This window comes from Strix uralensis, chromosome 2 (assembly GCF_047716275.1).
Source record: "Strix uralensis isolate ZFMK-TIS-50842 chromosome 2, bStrUra1, whole genome shotgun sequence".
Classification (NCBI taxonomy): Eukaryota; Metazoa; Chordata; class Aves; order Strigiformes; family Strigidae; genus Strix; species Strix uralensis.
Genome location: NC_133973.1, coordinates 94,125,713 through 94,131,804, shown reverse-complemented (window position 1 = coordinate 94,131,804; position 6,092 = coordinate 94,125,713). Strand labels below are relative to the sequence as shown.

Genomic DNA, 6,092 nt, shown 5'->3' with positions numbered 1-6,092 from the left:
CTAGAATGGAGCAATTTAATGCTTCTACTTGCTAATCCTCAGGGCATACTACCCACAGCACAAAAAAAAGTACAATTGGAAAAAAATATCCTTATAACCTCTACCAGATTTTTTTCACTTCCATCACCAGCTGAATGTGGTATGGTAAGTCCTGGCAGTGTTCAATGCTAATGACAATATATTTTCTGCTAGGTCTTAGTTGTTGTGGGGGTTTATTTGTTTTTTTTTTTTTTTTTTTTTTTCTTTTACTACTATTTCCTCTCTGTTTTTCCAGCACAATAATCTAATAGGAGTTTTCTGTAGTTATCTGGTCTGGTAGATACCCAAAGAAGGCTGGTCAGAAATATGGTTTACAAATATTGGATAGTGAAACCAGAACATTAAGGTAAAAGAAATGTAAGTAAAAGAAGGTAAAAGAAATGTAAGTAAAAGTCAAATAAAGTAATAGAATTTTACTTTTGTGAAAATTCTGAATTTTATTCTGCTTCCCAGTTTTGAATTCTTTTAGTTGATATTTTGTCAAACTTTTTTCCAGAACTATGAGCACTGGAAAGGCAGTTGTGAGACTCTACTGGGTCTGGCTGGGATGGAAATAATTTTGTTCATGGCATCCTGTATGGTGCTGTATTTTGGATTTGTGGCTAAAACAGTGTTGGTGTATCAATGTTTTAGCTGCTGCTGCACAGTGTTGAGTCTTTCTTTCGTTCTGAGTCTGTCCCCATGGAGAGGTGGACAAGATGCTGGGAGGGGACACAGATGGGTCAGCTGACCTGAATTGACCATGCCGTATTATGTCATGCTTAGCAATAAAACTGTGGGGTAGTCTTCCTAGTTCCTTGGAGACTAACTGGGCATCAGTCTGCAGGTGGAAGGTACCTTTGCATCTCTTGGGTTTTTTGGTTTTGGGATGAGGGGTTTTCTTACTTTCTTCTTTCTCTTTTCTTCACTTACTAAACAATCTTTATCTCAACCCACAAGTTTCTATGCTTTTTTTTCTTCCTGTTCTCTTCCCCATCCCACTGGGGGCAAGGGGAAGTGAGGGAGTGGCTGGTGGATGATTAGTTACTGGCAAAGGTCAACTCAAAACAAGGCCTTAGAAAAAACAGGTGTCCTGGGACAAATTACTAAAGATTAGAAATTCTTAGGAATTTTATGTTATCTAGTTACTACTGAGGTTTCTTCTCACATAAACCTGGCAAGTGCTGTTAGAAGAATGAGAACAAACATATCCATTCAGATCTATCTATCTATCTATCTATCTATCTATCTATCTATCTATCTATCTATCTATCTCCATATAACACAGTATACAACAAGATTTGGAAATCCAACGTAGAACATACATTATCTAAAGAAAATCTAATATTATTCAGAGAAATTCAAACAGAAACCTGAAGTATTAAATTCTGTGGTGATTTATGTGAATACTATTTAATATATAAAAATAATTAATTTATTTCAATTTGTTTGATATGAGATATGTATAATTGAAAAGTTTATTTTATGTAAGTTTAATATATTATATATTAATATATTAATATAAAAATTTTTCTATAAATTAAATACAACCTGTCAATTTAAGATGAAATATTGTACTATAAATGTTGACTTTTTTTCCTAGCTTCAAGATATGATATGTGAAGAACACAAACATACTTGTAAAATAGATACACAAGGAAAGAGGGAATTTGGAACATTATCCTTATTTTTCTTGACAGGAAAGGAAAGGAGTGGATGAGTTATGTAGATACCAAAATCTTAGTGTAAAAGTAAACACATAAAATCTCAAGGACATTGGGTTATTGTGACTATACATACAAGAATTTAAATTTATATTTATATTTTTCAAGGTATCCCAGTATAAAGTTGAAAAGCAAGTACTGGTAGAAGCCTGCTGAATGACAAATTTTCACCAAAATAATTGATGCAAATATAAAGCTGCCAAAGACACAGGTACAAAAGTCTGTTTCTGCTTCTTCAGCACACAAAAAAATAAATTATGAATGAGAGACTCATGATACTAGATTTTTAAAGAAAATAAAGAAAAAATAAAAGATTTCATCTATTCTTTTATTAATTAATGCAGAGATTATAAGAGGAACAATACTAAATTTCATTAAATCTACTGATACATTAGAAAAACCACCAAACATATAAACTTGGATATGGGATAAAGCTAAGAAATTGGGGTACAAACTGCTGTGGACCTTAGGCTTACATTGAAATACAACAATGCACTGCTACTGCTTTCTGGCTTACTTCTCCAACAGAAAACAGAGCAATGAAACCAGGCAGGGGCCTGTGACAGTTTTAATGGAAAGTGAGACTTTCCACTGGAATATACCAGTTTGTTTGCTATGGCACTTGCTAACTGATAAGTCATTTATGGCATTGATGATCATTGGTCTAGTTTCACTGTGTTTTGATAACAACATGTTGATAATTTGCCATAGTATATTTTAGCCCAGTACACTTCATCCCATACTTGTTTGCATGGGTGCTGTCGTAAGTGATAATTATATAGGAAATACAGACAGAAAGTGGGAATATAATTTAAAGAGTGTATGTTCAGGGAACACATGGACACAGAAAAGAATGATAGGCACTGGGTGTCTGCTGAGAGCAGTTCGTTTTTAGCTGCTAAACTAAGTGAGGTTTCGTCCACATGGATATCCTGGCTTTATTTCACATGCTGTTGTCCACAGTAAAGAGACAGGAAGAAAGCTGTAATGGGAACAGAGTGTTAACCCTTTATATACCACCCTACACCCTGCTTGCTTTCTTACAATGTAGCTTAACATAAATTAACTTACTTCACATGGATATTATATCAATATCTATTTATTAGGCAGTATGTGCCAGTACTATTTGTTAGTACAACAGCAGCAAAATGAGCATATGAGGTGCAAAATCGGTGATGGTTTAGCATGAGTTTTTGGAATACAGAGATATTTAATTGCTTATCAGGCAGGAATCTGAAAAACAATTTAAAATACCTAATCTTCACCCATATCTCAGAGCAGGTTTGTTTGTTGTTTTTTTTTTTTTTTATTTGATGGCCAGTCATACCCTTAAAGAAAGTGGAAGTTCTCTGAATTCTTGGAAAATAAATACATGATTGTACTCTGCTTCTTCCAATATGTATTGGTTCTGGCTGAGATGGAGTTAATTTTCCCCATAAGAGCCCTCACAGTGCTGTGCTTTGTATTGGTAGCTAAAAAGGTGTTAATAACACACCAGTGTTTTGGTTACTGCAAGCAGTGCTCACACAGCATCAAGGCTGTCCCTCCAACATTCCCCTGTCTCACAGCCAGGACAGCTGACCCAGACTGACCAAAGAGATATTCCATAACATTATGACATCTGCTCAGCAATAAAAGCTAAGAGAAAGGAGGAGGAGTGGGGGACATTCTTTGTTATGACATTTGTCCTGCAGAGCAACCACTACCCACACTGAAGTCCTACTTCCCAGGAAGTGGCTGGACATTGCCTGCTAATGGGAAGTAGAGATTAAATCTTATGTTTTCCTTTGCTTCTGCATGCAGCCTTCGCTTTTGCTTTATTACACTGCCTTTATCTTGGCCCATGAGTTCTATTTCATCTTATTTTCTCCTCCCCTGTGCTGCTGAGGAGGGGAGTGATAGACCAGCTTGGCGAGCACCTGGCAGGCAGCCAAAGTCAACCCACTACACAATACAAACTTTCAGGTCAAAGATAGCACAGGGATATATTTGTGGGTGGAGAAGTCAAATAAACTCATCACAAGCAGCACTCGCCAGCAAGAACTTCTGAGATTTATGGGCAATTACGACTTTCAGCTAATTATAGTCATTATTTTCATCCTAATGATGAGTGTGAAAGGGCTGTGTAAAATATATAACATTCTGAAACAAGATGTTCTTTTCCTTCTTAATGGCAGAGAAACAGAATGAGCAAATGTCACCAGAAACAGAAAACAGAGAACATCAATTTTAGATGTCTTTAAGGAGCACATATATATCAAAACCAGTCATTTAATCTCTCAATAGAGAGAAACATGCAATTCTAAATAAAGATTTATTTAATGCTATGGTTGATGTCTAAAATTGATCAGATAAGCATTTCAAAGAAGTACTATTTTTTCTCCATCTGTTATAAAAAGAGTCTAATCGTCTCAGGTATTGACATCTGTGTTATAGATACCTACAGAGAATTTAAATTAAGCTGTCCACATATGTGGTGGTGACATAGGTTTCCAATTTAGAAGGCAAAGTGAAATTCTGATTGTGCTTTACTTACAAATTGTGGACTGTGTACAGCCAATAAGATTATTTCCTATGTAAAATATACATTAAATATATATTTAGCAGAAGGAAAAATCTAGGTTCTACTGGTTTGTACAGTGAAATATTGCATTGATACAGTGTACAGAAAACCTAGAGTTATTCTTTAAGTGTAAGAGAGAATACACTCCAGTAATGATTTGGTAAGGAGTTATATGAGAATAAACAATAATCCTTGCAGTGATATCTGGAATTTATGCACTCTACAGTATACATGACTGTTCTACTCGCATCTCATGACCCAAGTTACAAAAATTATAAAATATATCTTTCTAATAAATATGTATTACTATCCATAGTAAATCTCAGGCAAATGATTTGACCTCTAACTCTAAGGCTTTCTGCAACGGTAATTTGGAGACAGATAGACAATAATGCTTAAATGTGAGATGCATGGAAGCTTTATAGTTACATGATGTAAACTACCAGAAGTCCCTCATCTCTCTGGAATGGAGAAGAGGAAAACATGTCTTTTCATATGTTCTTTAACATTAACTGTAATGGGGTTGATTAAAAATTTTTGGTCTTCTTACTCTGCTTCAAATGTTGTTTATCCAAAAAACAGATTTTGTAACTGCTGGAATAATTAAATGACACAGTAACTACTTGAGCATTGGACAACTTTAACTGTAGAAGTACAGCTTTAACCTCCTAGAAAAGATTTTGATTAACTAGTTATGGGGGTATCTCTCTTTCTCAGCTGACTGTAAAGGAGCCTGTGAGAGTCAGTCAGAAGATCAGCATTGTCTCAACATTGTCATCAGGGACATGGACAGTGAGGTACCTGACAACGGCCTGTTTGGAGTGCAGTTGCCAATCCCTGGAATGGAATGTGGTGCGAAGGCTCCTGAATGCAGAACTGTGTGGCACAGCCAGTGTTGTGCTGTTCTCCTGAGTACTGAACCGTTTGGTGCAGGCAGTGCAGTGCTGTTCTTCAGTGCCTGAGCCGTGTAGTACAAAGAGTGCTGTGCTATTGTTCGGTACCTGGGCCTAACCGGAGCTGTTAGAGATAATTGCATAGCCACTGTCAAAAAGATGGATCTCAACTGTTGCCATAACATCGATGAAGAAATCATGAACCTTAGATGAACTTTGCTTCATTATAATACCAAAATACACCTCCTGGTTAAAGGTTACCCATGTCCAAGACTGACCACACCTCGGACACTCCCCCCTGTGCACACGTGATGGCCTGGCTCGAGAAAGGCGGAGATGTGATAATTGAATTCTGAGGAGGGCGGAGACCCCTGAGGCAGAGGTAGAGCAAGGTGTGTTACTAAGCATAAAAGATGACTTCTGGACAACGAAAATTGGAAGCTTCCCGACCAAGGACCACGACGATCGATGACACAGCATCAGCTGGGCCCGGGACCGTTAGGACGTCTTGAGATCAGCAGTGGTAGCTATAACCTCTCTCTCTCCTCTCTCTAAACTTAACTTTACTTTTCTCCTTTCTTTCACCCATCTCTAACTATCGCGTGCCGCTTCACAGGCAACACAATAAAGTTTTACTTTTTGATTACTGCTATCCCCTTTGGTGTTGGTCACCTTAATTTTGCACTTTCGAGATCGTAGCAAACAAACAATCACGAGTCCACCGAGTGGACCGTGACATTAAACTGGCGTCACGGACAGAATGACCTTATATGTAGATGCATGCAGAGTGTGAAGTGAGATGAACTCTGCTATCAATAACATGTTTCATAATGATTGTAAAATAAAAGACAAAAAGCCTTGTTTTAGAGGTGAGCAGTTTTACCCACTGAAAAT

General features: G+C 37.0%; 1 long non-coding RNA gene across 1 annotated transcript; it reads left to right on the top strand.

The window, feature by feature from the left end:
- The first annotated feature begins 1,856 nt into the window (after positions 1-1,856).
- LOC141940217 (uncharacterized) lies at positions 1,857-5,850 on the top strand. The gene is made up of 2 exons (XR_012627923.1): positions 1,857-1,953; positions 5,023-5,850. It is a non-coding gene; the product is annotated as an uncharacterized LOC141940217 (long non-coding RNA).
- Positions 5,851-6,092: the final 242 nt, after the last annotated feature.